General features: G+C 44.5%; 2 long non-coding RNA genes across 2 annotated transcripts in view; both read right to left on the reverse strand.

The window, feature by feature from the left end:
• LOC119713301 (uncharacterized) overlaps positions 1-11347 on the reverse strand; it is a 104783-nt gene extending 93436 nt beyond the window's left edge. Inside the window, exon 1 of the long non-coding RNA XR_005260411.2 lies at positions 10688-11347. This is a non-coding gene — a long non-coding RNA (uncharacterized lncRNA). The remainder of the gene's footprint in view (positions 1-10687) is intronic.
• A 220-nt stretch (positions 11348-11567) lies between these two features.
• LOC119713300 (uncharacterized) overlaps positions 11568-15217 on the reverse strand; it is a 45282-nt gene continuing 41632 nt past the window's right edge. The window contains exon 10 of the long non-coding RNA XR_011804264.1: positions 11568-12148. This is a non-coding gene — a long non-coding RNA (uncharacterized lncRNA). The remainder of the gene's footprint in view (positions 12149-15217) is intronic.

Below are 15217 nucleotides of genomic sequence, written 5' to 3' on the forward strand. Positions count from 1 at the left end.
CTAAGCTGCCAGATGATCCCACAGCAGCAGCCATACCCCAAAAAGAGCCCGGCTATCTCCCCTCTGGGAGCCGAGGCCATTGGCACAGCACCACCAGCTATCGGGGTGTAATCGCTTGCTTACAAAAATAGATCCTGCTCTTGCATGTGAAGGGACTTTTGGAGAGCCCCAAAGCCCTGTGATCAGCTGCCTCCCTCACAAAAAACAACATCACACCACTACAGCCCGGGCACAGGATTACCTCCACAGCTGCAGCACAGCTTCCAAAAACTCCCCGTGCAGGGAATGGTCCCCAAAACCATTGGGTCTGAGCTTTTTTGCACCAGCATGAAAAAGCCTTTTCCAAATAACACTTTAAACACAATAGCACACCCCAAAGTTCTGCAAAACGGGAAACCCACACAGAATGGAGACCCTCAAGAGGCAAGCTGGGTACTTATGGGAACGCAAACCAAACAGAAGTGCTGAGCTGACCCAAAATACAGCTCCCTCACCCTCCAAAAACCTTGAAAGACAACCCAGAGGGGAACAGCCATCAGCACAGGCTTGGGCATCTCTGTGTGTAGTGGCACCAAAGAAATCCCACCGGGATGCTGCAGGAGCACCCTGCAGCAGGGAGCCAGGCTGGGGACACCGGGGCACGGTGCAGCAGCACTGCAAGGGGTGCTCCTGAAAGCCTCCTGGCCTAGCACAGCAAGCTGAAACACCAGGATCCTCTTTGTTTCCATAAAAACACCCAGTGTCAATGCCACCAGTGTATCTGACCTCACTCACACCTGCTCTTGTTCAGCAGCTTGCCCCAAGACTACCCCAAAACAACACCAGTCTCTTTAGGCTCAGTGGTGGCTTTTTTTCCTCCCCTTAATTTTTATTAAATTGTGATCTATTTACTGGTTTTGACAGCACACCAGTTCCACTCCTTATTTCCATTGATTTTAAGGCTGGATCGCATCCGGTTGTTTATTTCCAGAAACTTTTTTTACAAAATGCAAGTTATCTGCTCTTGCCCCACGCTGCTGGGCAGCTTTATAACCAGCTGTTATCCCTCGCTCCCGAGGTGGCTGCAGTTACTGACAGAACAAATGATCCCTTTGTGCAGTTTTGCATAAATGTTTGTCAAGTGTCCCGGGCTTCCCTCACAATGCCGCCTATTAGGGAACAGAAGTAAAATTCCCCAGAGCAGAAGCGCGTGTGGGGAGTTATCCACTTAGGCTAAAATCCTCATCAATATATTTTTCTCTCCTGAGAGCCCCCATGCAAACAGGAGAATAAAGTCAGCAACAGCCAGGCGAGGGGTGGTTGCAGGGGAACAGGCAGGGAGCATTTCAGCACGGCTGCAGTGGCACCAACCTTCCCCGCCTGGCAAAAATGCTGGAGCCAGCATTAAAAAAAAAAAATTCAAAAGCTTTTTGAGCATCAGCCTTGCAGCCAAGCACACCCAGCACACTTCGATTTTGATGTACAGTTTGAAACAAATCAATAGCAGTATAATAATACTCAGCACGCTGTGTAATTTTTATATCATTAGTTTTCATTTTCCGCTCCCCATGCATCAAAAAACTTACAACGGGCTCGTAAAGTTTATTTAGTATTCCATGAATTCCTAATCAGTTTCATTTCATAATGATTCAGAGCGGCCGTTGCCAGGGCCCCGGTGTCAAAAAATCGATAAAACCAACACACTTTTCCTGATGGCGGCTGCAAAAGGATCTATTGTAGGGGAATTATGATTTATGTCTGGGCTGCACCACGAGCAGCGGCAAGCGACAGCCTGGCTCAAGAGCTGAGATGTTCGCCAATAATGATTTATATGCATGCCTCTCCCTCCCCCAGCTCCCCTCGCCCCCTCCTGCACACCACCACAGGCCCCATATGCTGCGTGGCAGCAGCTCGGGCTCTCGGGTGCCTGGTGCAGCTGGGTGCTGCAGGCACAGATCTGAGCTCTGGGCAATCCTCGGGAGCTGCTGCTGGCCCCACAGCCTCGTCTGCAGGAGGAGGGAGCATGGTGATACCCCGTAACCCCCCCCTCCATTCCCCTTGTCCCCAGGCTCTAGTGGCAATCTATTCCATGCCGGCTCCAGATGAGCACGGGGCCGGTTTCGATTTTCAGGCGGGCGCAGGAGGTGCCTGTTTGTCTTGGGGCACCCATCCTGTCACCACTGCTTGCAGCAAGAGGTCCAGGAGAGCCCCACACACAGCTGAGCACACGCAGACATGTGCCAGAGGGGAAAGCAGAGTCTGCACAGGGACACGAGCACAGACCACGTCCAGGGACCCCTAAAGTTAGGGACCTCCAAGGGAAAACCTTTCTGAAATGAAGCAACACAATCTGAGGGATGCCATTATGTGCTCCTATTGCTCAATGTCCTTAAGACACAGGTATTTTGGGGTCAGAACAGTTATAAGGAGTTCTTTGGAAGTTGTGCCAGAAGGAAGCAGGAACAGCACAGGGTTCTGCTTCATTTAATATGTTAATGAGCTTGCTGCCTCCCCACCAGGGACAGGGAAGGCCGGAGCAGAGGGTTTGAGAACAGAACAAGCACAGCTTGTTGAGGTCCTGCTCACTTGCTTCACCCAAACACCACCAAAAACCATTTCTACAGGCTCCACAACTGGTATATTTTCCCTTTCAACTCAGCAAAAGGACCAGGACATCACAGCACTGCATTATTGGTGGCACCAGTTTGTAGCAGTGCCTATACCAGTGGTTAAAATGGTTTTTTGGACACTGTTACAGCCTGACAGGCCAAATTCTGCCTGGTGCACCCACACAACAGTCAAGGCTAAACTGGAGCTATGGCATTAATTTCAGACTGGGGAAGGTAAGTTTTACAAGCCACACACTCAGTGCTGTGCTTCCTCTGAAGTCTAAAAGCAGAATGAGGAGTTTTGAAGTGGGTGCATGAATATCAGAAATTGTGCGCTCTGGTTTTACAAGCATGCATTTAAATACAGGATGACAAAAGATTTGTGTGAAAACAATACCTGAAAAAATTCTCTTAAAATAACTAAGATTCACACTTAACTTGTTCATCACCTACCTCTAGACCTTTGAGTCTAACAACACTTGGTCTCTCTATAAGTACAGGCAGTAGGAAGGTTGGAAATTAAGCATTCAGCACGGGCTCTTCAGCAAGTCTCCAGTAAACAAAGGGGAAGTTTAAGTTGGAATTATGCCACTTGGTTAATAACAAGCAGTTATGATGAGATGATTCAATAGCTTGGGTGAAATGAAGGTCCCAGCGATAGTATTTCATCCATTTATTTACCTACATCGTGTTCACACACACACACTCACGCTGTTTGCTGATTATTTCAGAGAAGCAAAGGTTGAGATCTCCGCTTCTCTCGGTCTCCCCCTTCCAGTACAAACAGGGGCTTTGTAAATTAAGAGCACATTGCTAGGAAAGCACTCAGACACCCAAGGGTGCAGGTGTATTTACCTGGGGAGGAGCACTACAAAAGCATCAAGGGAGCACAGCATCCTCTAAAAGGAACATGCTGGAAACCATTCTCCAGTTTTAGTCCTCTCTGTACTCCTTGGCAGATCAGTTTACAGACGTTGGCTACCAGCATGAAGCTGAATCTAACACCAGTAATTAGCCAACAGTTTTTTAATTTTTTTATTTTTTTTTTGAAGCAAGACAAATTCACGTGTTTTTAAATTAAGTGGACGATTCGTGGTGCTTCAGGGAAACCTCAGTGACACGGGAGGTTTTGTACAGCCGTTCAAGCCAAGAGCAAGCTCCACTGCTTTCCCTCCCACTGAACTCAGATTACACAAGCGAAGTCCAAAGGGAGGAGGAGAACTAGTGCAGAGTTTAGAGGTGAGGAGTGGCGAGATGTGGCCTGCACTCAGAAGGTAAGAAAAGGTAATTAAGAAAGATGCATGAAGGGGTGAAAGCAGTGAGGACGAGGCTCCTGCATTTCAGAGGAGCTGCTTTGCAGCTTCATACTCCGATTTCATTCATGCCCAAATTCAGGATGCTGAGCAGCAGCATGCCCACAAAAGGCACAACTTCTCAACAAGAAACTTTCCCTGAGCCAAGGTGGAGCTGGACCAGCCGACAGCACGTACCTGCATGTAAATGGCTCCTGCAGAAGGTACGGGCCTACTCTTATCACCTCTGAATTTAGCCCAGGAATTACCAGACGGAGTCATTAAGACCTGTGATCTTATTTGCAAGACATTTTTTAGAAAGACAAAAAGACCTGCACGGACAACGCAATTACATTTCGGTTAGCATAAGTTAGCAATTCCAGTACATTCACATTAAAAAGAAAATGGGGTTTTCTTCCCTTCAAAAAAAAGTAGATGCTGCTTAGAAACGTACTTTTATTACATGGAGGGGGGGGAACCAGCTAAAATATTGAGATTTAAGGGAAAAAAATAATCATGGGTTTATGTTCCCAGGCTCCTGTGAATATTTTCAGCTTATTTCACCATATCATCGCGCAGGGGGCTCTGTTCATGCTGCCAGAATGGATGTTCCATCATTTCTATAGTGGGCCTGTGTGACATTCATTAAGTGCAGCTACAAAGGGAGAGGGTTAAACAGCGCGGCCTCTTTTCTCTGATTTGGTCATACATCAGCAGGCGCTCCAGGTTAAATGCCCAGAATACCGCAGCAGATGGATAGGGAGAAGGAGAGCGGCAGATACTTCACCCCACACTACTTAACCCAGGGAAATGAGTCTCAGAGTCGGTGTCACAGTAAAATATGGAAGCTCACTCAGATAATGTGCAGTTGAGATTTTTTTCCCGAGCCTTTACAACTGGCTGCACGTTAAGACTCCACACACCCCTTCCTGCAAACTGCCAGCTCACTCTAGCAGGAGTAACTATTTGTGTGGAATTTATCTTCATCGACTATCAACTAAGAATTTTAACTCATAGTACGGCCATACGAGCATCGCTTTGCCTCTAACTTCACCCCAAGAGAAACCGTGCCCTGGGAAGTTTGTTTTTCCTTACCCAAAAGTCCTCGTTCACACACACAGAGGAGCAGGGTAAGGGTGAAGACACACTGCTAAAACAGTGAAGTGCTCGGTACCATCAGCTTTAGTTTATTGTCCTCCATAAGTAAAAGCAGTAATCCAGTTAATCAACACACGTGGAGATGCTTGGGTTTGGTACGTGATCATAAGGCTATGCCAATAATTTACATTCTGACATGGAGAAATAACTATCAAGTCACAACCAGCGCCTTCCTTTTCCCCCCCTCAATCATAAAGGAAAATCCAGAGCCCTGCAGCATCTATTGTGTTTTTTAATATCTCAGAAATAATTGCTAATCAAAGCCTCATGCGGTGGGGCCAGTAGGAAGTGGATACATGTCCTCAACACAAAATTTTCATGTGAGCTGAAGGAGTGGGAAGAGGCAGGGACACCTAATTTCCACCTCGCAATCCAACTCCATCTGATGAAAAAGATTGCCCAGCAGTCAAAAATCAAAGTCACACTGTCCTGGTGAGAGCCGGAACGGTGACAGGTCCGAGCATGCCGGGAGAGCAGGCATGCAAGCAAGTGAAAATTTGGTCTCCACTAGGTGTGGAAAGTCAATGTTATTTGTTTTTAAAGTTATTTTAGCAAACATGGAGTTTTTTGTTCTCTTATCAAAACTGATTCGGTACACAGGGGTTCTACTATCTTATTAACCTCACCAAGTCGTCTCCATTATATTTTTTAAAAAATGATTGCTGTTCATTAGTGCCAGCTCTGTCACGAGAAATTCAGTCCCTTTTTCCTCAATCTGCAGTGGTTACAATCCTTTGTGATTTTTTTTCCTGTTCTGGCAGATGAAAGAAATTTACACTGAACAAAAACAGTTTTGTGGCAATTCCTTATCGCTAAAATCTTTAGCATCTAAAAGAATTTTTAAAGCTGAGTAACGCAAAACACAATTAACAGCTTGCCTTGCTAATTAGGTAACTCCTTGCTAATGAGATAGCAATGAGCTGAGCAGCAGCCACATAATAGGAAAACAAGGTCTTCCCAGGCAGTTTGCTACTTCTGCCAACACAACCAGTAAGGCTTCTCCTTTCCAACCAGCTCTTTTCCCCCCCCCTCTCGAAGACACAGCTCAGGAGTGCTGAATACAACATTAACAGGAAGGCCGCTGTGTTCCCTGCCCTCCGTCTTGCTTCATGGTACCCTAGGAACCCCAAGCAGTGCAACTCCTTCACGCCTGGGCAGCCCCCAACTCAACACAAAGCACCTAGGTCAACCCAGACCTCACATCCCTAACCTCACGGGCACAGGGCTGCCAGAATTTCAACGCTCCCCACACCCAGTTTCCCTATCCATACTTTTAGCCCTCATACAGCCCAGGCTGCTGTAGCATTTGAGCAAGCCATTCCTGTATCAAACACCAACTACAGCTGCTCTGCTACAGTTGGAGAACAAGAACAATTCTCACCAGTGCTTGAAGAAAGCATGAGAGAGAAGACATGATTTTAGGTCAATATTCCATCTCAGACACATGCAAATAAATGTGTTGAATAAACATCTGATGGTGAGAGTTGGTCATTTCTTAATGAAACAGACTCAAGTTAATCTGAATTTCCTAAGCCTGCTCTTAAAAAGAGAAGAAAAAAGACACATGCAGGTTTAAGCAGTAAATGTGCAAGGGAAAAGCAGCAAAAAAAACATTCAAACCACAGGGATGAGCACAGTTCCTTGCTGCCACTGACAACTGCAATTCCTAGTAAGCATTGGAGCATTTAATTCCCATACATGTTTTTTTCTGCCAGGGCTGAAAACCTTATATTACTTATATTTATATATACTTATATTTAATCTGGAGATAATTTCATAACTGAAATGATCTTGAAAAAGCTTTAATATAGAAACACCAGTACAAGTTTGTGCGAGTTGCCACTAAAACTAAAATTAAAGCAAGGGCTGGAGCCAGACCACTTGTGCCTTCTAGTGCCAATACCACGCTTGTGTCAAGGCGACTTATTTCCACGGAGGACCCAATACAGAATCAATAAAATCAGCCTTCAGTGGCGTTGAACTTTGCATTGTGTAACGACAATAGTTCAAATTGAATTTTAATTCTTTTAATTATAATGATGCTCAGAGGCCACATCACAAGAGGATTTGGTTCATCAAGGAAAAGGAAGCCACAACAGCAGCTGGCAAAAGATGTCAACATTAGATATTTGCACAAGTGTATAGAGATATTCCAGGCTTTATCCTTGACAGAGTAGCCAAAATCCAACTGTCTCTCAGAAAGAGAAGGTTGCGCTTTCTTTTTCAAGGGTTCTTTACAAATAATAGCTGTTCTCTATAAAGAAAAAAAAAGATAAACCCTTAAATTCCATTTATACCAGCCTTAAAAGAAAAGGGAGGGAAGGTTAGAGGATTAAACTTTGCAGATGCTTTGCACAGTCTAGCTAAAGATCTGGAAAGACCATCTCAACCTTTGATCCCTTTGGGGAAGGAAGCAGTTATTTGAGCAGGCTTTTTTCGGGACCCATGCTGTGGACATCTGTGCCAGCAGACCCTAATCAAGGCAGACCCATAGCGCTGGACCAATTTGTGTTCCAGGATTCAGACAAAAATACGAAATTCCTGATGGGATAACTAGCTACCTGTAGGGGCATGGATGAGTTTCCTGGACAGATTGTGAATATGAGTGACAGTTTAATCCAGGTTTTTTTCCATGCCTGTTTCTTAGTTGTTTTCTCTTCCTGTAAATCGAGGAGTCTCTTAAAGAGAGACAATTTCAAAAAGCATTACCCAGAATTTTGTTAGCTTCAGGAGGAAAACAACTAATTGGTTCTTCCAAACCTGGTCTCCACCTCCCCACATTCCTGATTTAAAGAAATGAAAGTCAAAAGAAAGTCTATGGAAGTTTCACAGGATTTGACACCCAAGGAAGCCTTGTGCATTGAAGCCTATGGTTTAGCCTGCACATAATTCAAACAAAAAGCCTCCACATACTCCTTTCCTTCCATTTCCTGAAGCCTTTGAGGCCTTCCAAGATCAGGCAACTGAAGTGAAACTGGGTTGTGTCATTAACTGGCTCTGTGCTACAGACCTCTACAATGATTCCAAGTCCTCAAAACCCTGGATTACAAGATAGAGCGAGACACTGAAACTTTTACAGTGGCACAAATTATGAGCACAAAGTAAATGGGCGAAGCAACTAATCCATACACCAGCCAGCTGTTTCAATAGCACAAACTAACACAGGGCTCTGGCACAAGGATAAATTTTGCCCTGAATTAACAAGAGCAATAGTAACTGGAGTCTTTGAGAGGCACTGTCAATATTTGCTCCACTTGTCATTGACAGAACACACAAATCCTACGGCCTGAGTTTGGTGCATTTCAAACACTCACCGAGAGGCACTGAAGCAGGCTCTGCTCGGGGTGCTAATGCGATTAGTGCTGCAGGACACCTGCCCAGGCAGTAACCCCCAGGGGTGGGACAATCTGCACCAGTAGGAGGGGAAAAAAGGGATGGGGAAGAAAACCCCACTGCCCTTACAAAGCATCCTGACTGCAGTGACACCAGGCAGTAGAAGCAGCTATCTGATAGTAGAAGTAAATGCTTCATAAGCACAGGAATTTTCCTGAGAGCAACATTTCCTTGGCACAGCACTGAATTTCTGCCCAATCCCTCTTCAGGAGGAAATAACTGTTGATTTTTTTTTTTGTTAAGCGGAATATAATACCTGAAGTGTGACTTGAGGTGGCCAAGTTCACGAGCAGGTGGCAGCCTACTCCTCTTGCAGAGAAATTACTTCTGATTTACTAAATTCCATTTGCTATTCTCAATCACTGAGCCACACACCTGTCATTTATTTAGGGTGGGGGAAAAAGAAGCAGGCAACTTGCTACCCATCACCAAGACAAGATTTTAAAGGAGAATGAGCACAAGATTTGACAAGAAGCAGCTTAATCATCTCTTATTCTCCAGCCTGGTGGTGGCCTTTCTGCACACATCAGGGAGACACCATGAAAGGAATCTGGAATAGGCACACGCTTTCTTGCTCCACTGCCACTTATTTTCTCTCCCACCTACAAATTCACCTCCACGTAGTTTCATTACTTTCAAGCAACCTGCCAAGCTCCCAAGCCAGCAGGTTCCTTTGGTCTCCGAAGCCAGAATTTAATATAGCCTGGGGCTTTTCTGCAAAACACACACAGCCTCAGGACAGCAGTTAGCAGAGCCCCAGTGGGGACCAAGCTCCAGCTGTGCCGTGCACTCAGATACAGCAGGAGTTTGTTCCAGACAGCTGGAGATGCAGGAGCAGGTCTGTGATCCAAACAAGAGAGGCTCACACAGACATCCTGAGCTGGCCTGGGTACCAGCGATGGCACAGAGGTGGTTTCCAGCCACAAATATTTCTACCCCCTGCTGCCCTGTGCTGTTCCTTCGTGTGTCCCCTTGCTGACACCTGGAACAGAGCTGAACAACCGCATGCTCCTGCACTGGATCTAACACAGTGCTGCTGCAGAAAGCTGTCCCAGTCCACAGAAACACCACTTGAACCCCAGATGAGGAGTTCGATTTCATTAGAGCAGCCCAGGCCCACCTAATTCAGACAGCAATGAGCTTGCTGCCTGCTTTCCTACATTACTTTTTTTTCCTGAATCCTTCTGCTCCACTCTACATCAAGGAGGAAAAAAAAAAAAAAGATTTCTTTCCTCCAGAGTTAATTCCCATACACCGCAATGAGACGAATGCAATGTTCTGAACAATAAAAGCTGGAAAGGGGAATTATTTTCTGCACCATTCAGATGGAAATGAAGCCTAGCCTCAATTCTGCCACCCACCTGGAGCCATGGTATGATCCTATAGATCTTTGGATCAATACTGCATCATAGCTACAAAACTAGAAGGGGGAAAAGACGAGGCACAAAAATTAAGGAGTGTAAATTTTAACTAAATTAGTTCTGTAAAGGCCCCCCCCTCAATGCCACTTCTTAGGAGAGGGTACGACAGTCAGCTGAGGAGACAAGGGAGTGTAGAGGTTCGCTTCCTTTAAAAACAGCCGGTGTTTATTCTGACAGCCATTACGCCTCCCCTCAAACACATGAGATTATGTTGCATGTTTTCTGTTTGATTACGTGCGGAGGGAACAAGAGGGAGCGATACACCCAGTATTATTTCTTAACGACTCAGTAAATCGCAGCATCTCCCCAGGAGGAGCTGTTTGCGCAGCCTCCCCGCTCGCTACTCGCCCAGGCATTTTGTTGCAGGCTACCAGATGAGCTTCTGCCCACGCAGCAGAGAGATGAAGAAGGCTGGGTTTTGCGTTGGTTTGCTATAATTTAGGGCTGCCTTACATCACAGCACGCAGCTGAACATGACACAGGCAGAGAAGCGCAGCTCAGAAACCACCTGAGCGACAAACAGGAACACAACCATGTCCCACACATTTGTTCTGAGCTCTAAGGTGCTTCCCACCTGGAAAGCTCACCTTGCTGCTGTTCTCCAGAGAATTTCTCCAGAGAAGACCCCAGCCCCTAGCCTAGAGGGGGGTTCAAGGCCAGAGGCCGCTTCCAGGCCTCAGACCCTTACAAACCACCCAGCGACTGCTTTCCACCACACAGAAGTACAATGCACCAAACACAGCATACCACAAGCCTGCTACATGTACCAAGGACATTACAAAGCTACAACAACACCCTCACCCACCGCCCAGAGAAGCGAGCAGTAACACCTTACCTTCACCAGCCAAGCCACACACGCAGGCTTCACAGCAGGGCCTCACGGCCAAAGCAGCAGCTCCACGTGCTTCCTGAGGCAGGCACAAAGCAGGCAATACCCCACAAGCCTGGTGCAGACTGCTCCTCACACTGCTGGAGGGGAAACCTTGTCCCCAGCTCCTCGTTTATCCCCCAGCCCCTCGCCAACCACCTGCAGATGTGGGCCCTGGTGATGGCAAAGTGCAGGCAGGTGGGCCTGGCCTCCCTGCTCTGTCCCCGGTGCTCGATTAAGGATCATCCTCGGGATTTGGGCTGATGCCTTCATGGGAAACTTGTTCTTCAGTGTAGGGTTATCTCTTTTCTCCCTGTTTCCATTTGTTTAATCAGAAGTTTTACAAGATCTTATCCTCTCATTATGCCCTCTGCTCCCTAAGTCTAGTGAATTCTGCTTCCTTATGTCTCAAAAAAAGAAAGAGAAAAGAAAAGAAGCCCTTAAACACCCTCCTACCTGCCAGGAAAAGCTGACAGATGAAGATCCCTAATGTCCAAACTGCAGTTCAGGAGAGCCCACAAGACTTTTTTAGCTCTCATTATTTCCTGAGTTATTTCATGACTGTGAATGCCCGCAGTTAATACAGTGCAACACCAAGCCCAAACCCTGAGCTGTTGGACCCAGGGCAGCTGCACCATGTTCCAGCTCTAATCAGCCCTGATCCCGCAGTGAGAGCCACGCAGGCAGACTGCTGGCTTAAATAGGGCACAGAAGTTCATTCTCCTGGATTTCATTGCAGGTTCCTAATCAAGGGCAATATTTATAACCCTAAGTTTATTTCTGTGGTCTCCCCAAACACTTTAGCTAATAGAGATGAACCGTCCACTACCAGTTTATCTTTTCTCTTTATGCCAATATTTAATGCCTTCTTTCATCCACTTCAGTAATGAATCATCTGTTTTTGTATGATTAGGGTTATGAACAGCTCAGTACTTGTACAGTGGAACATTAGGGCAGGGATATAGATGCCCATAGGACAGAGATAAGGATTCATGAAAGAGGAGACTGGGCTGATTCAAGAGAACATGTTTAAAAATGCATTAGTGAAGAGTAACAGAATGAAAATACTAGATGAATATTTTAAGTGGCCAAATATTAAAAGTATGTATATATAGACATTCATGAAATGAAAGATGCTGGTCTTAATGTCCAACCAATCTTCAATTTGCATCTTTGATGGAATTTATCTGAATTTGGGGCATGATGCTGCAAGGTGCTGAGCCTCCTGGCTCAGGTCCGGAACACATTTTAAGCACTAATTTCACAACGGATTTATTTATGAGGGAAGTACAGGATAAAGTACAGGATACACTTTCAGAGGCTCCGGGGAGGCTTATCGTTGCCAGTGCCCAACAGCCAGGACTTGGCAGTATGAATCCAAGGTCTTCAGTGACTCTGGCTTAGACAAAGCCTCCTAAGTTCCCATGCCTGTAAGATACATACAATGTTATTTGCAAAACAATGAAAAACTGCACAGAAAAAAAAAAAAAAAGACTCATTAAAAAAATAAGTCACATTCTATTGAAATAACCCTGAAACAATCAAATTAATTTTGATTGATATTATTTTTTTATATTCCTGCACTTGCAAACATTCACATACGTAGGGGTTGATAAAGCTTTCTCAAAGATGACAACAAAGGAAAGTTCAAAAAGTCCATAAAACAGTTATTACATCTCATTAAGTCTTGCACATTTTTCATAAGTGTTTGTGAAGCCTTTGAGAGGATTCAGTGTCAGTACCAAAAAGGATGTGGTACTCTCCCATTATTAAAATGACCCAAAAGTAGTAGGAGGTTAAGTACTGCAAGAACTCAGCCCTGAGTGTACATCAGTCAAAATTAAGAAAATAATAATTAAAAAAAAAAAAGGAACAGTTATACGTGTCTGGATTTCTGTGTCTGAGGTCTTCATTTCTTTGCAGGATAGCATTTGAGCATGTGCTAAGATCCCTGAAGTCCTAACAGAAGGGGCACATGACAGAGCGATGCGCTCGATCAGCTGCATTTCTGCATGGTTTTTCAATGACTGACTTCCCGTCAGAATGAGATTCTTAATGATGGGAAGAATTTATAACATTATCAAAATAACGGATGTGTCAGATAACTTGCAGTCTTGGACCTTTTTAAAAATCTTAGATGTAAAATAATACAGGTTGATTCATGGATGGCACTCGTGTCACTGCTGACAGCAGGAAACAAAATACATGGGGGCTCCCACCCAAGCTGCACACTGACTCAGCGCTACAATCAATCACGGTTTTGCTAAATATCCTCACCAAAAAACCTCAACCATCTCCCGTCAGCAGATCTATTGCTGGCTGTAGTGCCTCCTCCAACATGAGACAAGAGCAGCATGCTCATTACCAAAAGCATATACGGCTTTTGCAGGCTCGAAACATCTCACAAACACTTTTAATTAATTTTTCCAGCATGCGGGATGAGTAAACACACTATTGTTGATGCTGTCAGCTGTTTGATACATGTCCCAGACCTCTTTCAATTTCACTCAGAAATACTTTGACCTCTGTCAAAAATTCATTGACAATAAGGTCTCTCCAAGTAAATGTTTGCAGCAGCAACAAAAGAGGAGGTAATAGTATGCCTGCTATGCATACAGGAGGGATAATACTGGTTTAGATTTCTATGGTAATTTCTTCAGATACAGTATCAAGCTTTGGGGACTTTTTAACTGCCGCATTACTGTAATATTTCACATAAATCCTGAAATCTAGGTTCCAGACATAAAAACTCATTAGATATATTTTGTACCTAGCAAAAAAAGCTAACTCTTTATTTATTTATTTATCAGTAATGCGCTAGAAGGAAAGGATGGCCAGCAGTCTGTGAAATTATTGTTTGCTTCTAGATGTAGTTACCATAGCTGAGGACTTTATACTTGGCTAATGTCTGTGATCCTTATTAACATAAATATTGTAACAGGCGGGATGGAAGTCATACACGAGATAAGATCTTGTCTCTTCCTGGCGATATGATCTCAACACTAGTCAATTAAAACTGCTGGAGTATTTCGTAATCATTGTCATATCAAATTACCGCACTGATGCATACTTTAGGTAGGAAAAGTTATTACATTACCGCATGGGGCGAAAGAAGGGCTAAAAGAATACCACAGCAGTAGGAGTTTATGGAGACATAAAAATGGCTGTGGACAGTGTTACAGTTATTCTGAGGACCGCTATAATTGTATAATAATTCTGTCTACACTTGTCCATCCTATTTTTCCTCCATGAAGTTACATATGAAATGATTCTACAGGACTGTTCAAGGGCCTACGATACAAACCTGGGAGACTGTCTTTCCTTCCCCTTACCAGTGGCACTTTACAACGCACTCTTCTTTGCACAGGCTGACTTTGGGTAGTCAATATAACATATTCCTATAAGACTGTCAGTAGGATTGGTAGGGTAATTTGCAGAGGTTTTGTGGATCTGCAAATTGAGAATCAGCCCTTGGAGAATTAAGGTTTCAAATTTAATTTTACGCTAATTCTAGGCATTTTTTGAAAAACGACAAGTGTGCTTTTACTACCTCGTATACAACGTTATTTACTTCTCCTTGGGCTCTTTTTATTGTTTTGGGAGGATACCAAGCTAATGTAGCACTGCCCTAACTGCTTAGCTGCATCGAGCGAGGCCATTTGCATGCGGCGTGCCTGACAACCAAGTGCTGCACTGCAGGGTTCACGTGCAAGGAAACCAGCATTTGGTGCCAAAAAGTGGCGAGGCCCGATCCTGCTCCTCCGTGCTGGCAGACATCAGCAGCAGTTCGCAGAACACGCTATGAGAAAAGGGCATGAAGGCATACAGCAAATGAATTTCCAAAGAGATCGGTGATTCCTCTCAATCAGTTCCCTTTATAACTCCCGGATTGTTCTCTGCTGTCACTAATATTAATAGTTCATATTTTGATGGGCAGTATCTCCTAGAAAACCTACCTAATACCAAGGCCCACACTGAGCCAACACTAAGCTAGAGAAAGTTCTTGCCCCCAACATCTCCAGTCTGAAATCTCAATAATGTCAAATGCAGAGACCATAAACAATATTCTTATTTGCTGAAATATATGGCAGATTGTTTTCTGAAGAGGCAAACAAAAATAAATAAATAAATAAAAGGAGAGCACTTGTAGAAATGAGTAAGGTTTCACCTAGTGATAAAGGTAGTTATGCTCCAGTAATGAGGAGAAAGGGAACTTGCTATCAAGAATTAATGAGATCACAAAGAACAGGCAGGGGAAGTGAACGTTTTTAAAATGTCCCTGCTGAACACCAGGAATAATAGAGTGAGAAAAAATGGAGTAGATCCCTGTGGTAAAAACTATTAGAGGCGGCGAATTATAAAACTATTAACCAGAATGTAACTCCCAATTAAAAGATGATTTAACACTGGAATCTGATGGATGAATTTTGATTAAATGGAGAACTATTAGGAGCCCTGGGAAATGGACTTCTCCTGCCAGTTCTAAAAGTTAAAAGG

The sequence above is a fragment of the Anas platyrhynchos genome, chromosome 20 (assembly GCF_047663525.1).
Source record: "Anas platyrhynchos isolate ZD024472 breed Pekin duck chromosome 20, IASCAAS_PekinDuck_T2T, whole genome shotgun sequence".
Classification (NCBI taxonomy): domain Eukaryota; kingdom Metazoa; phylum Chordata; class Aves; order Anseriformes; family Anatidae; genus Anas; species Anas platyrhynchos.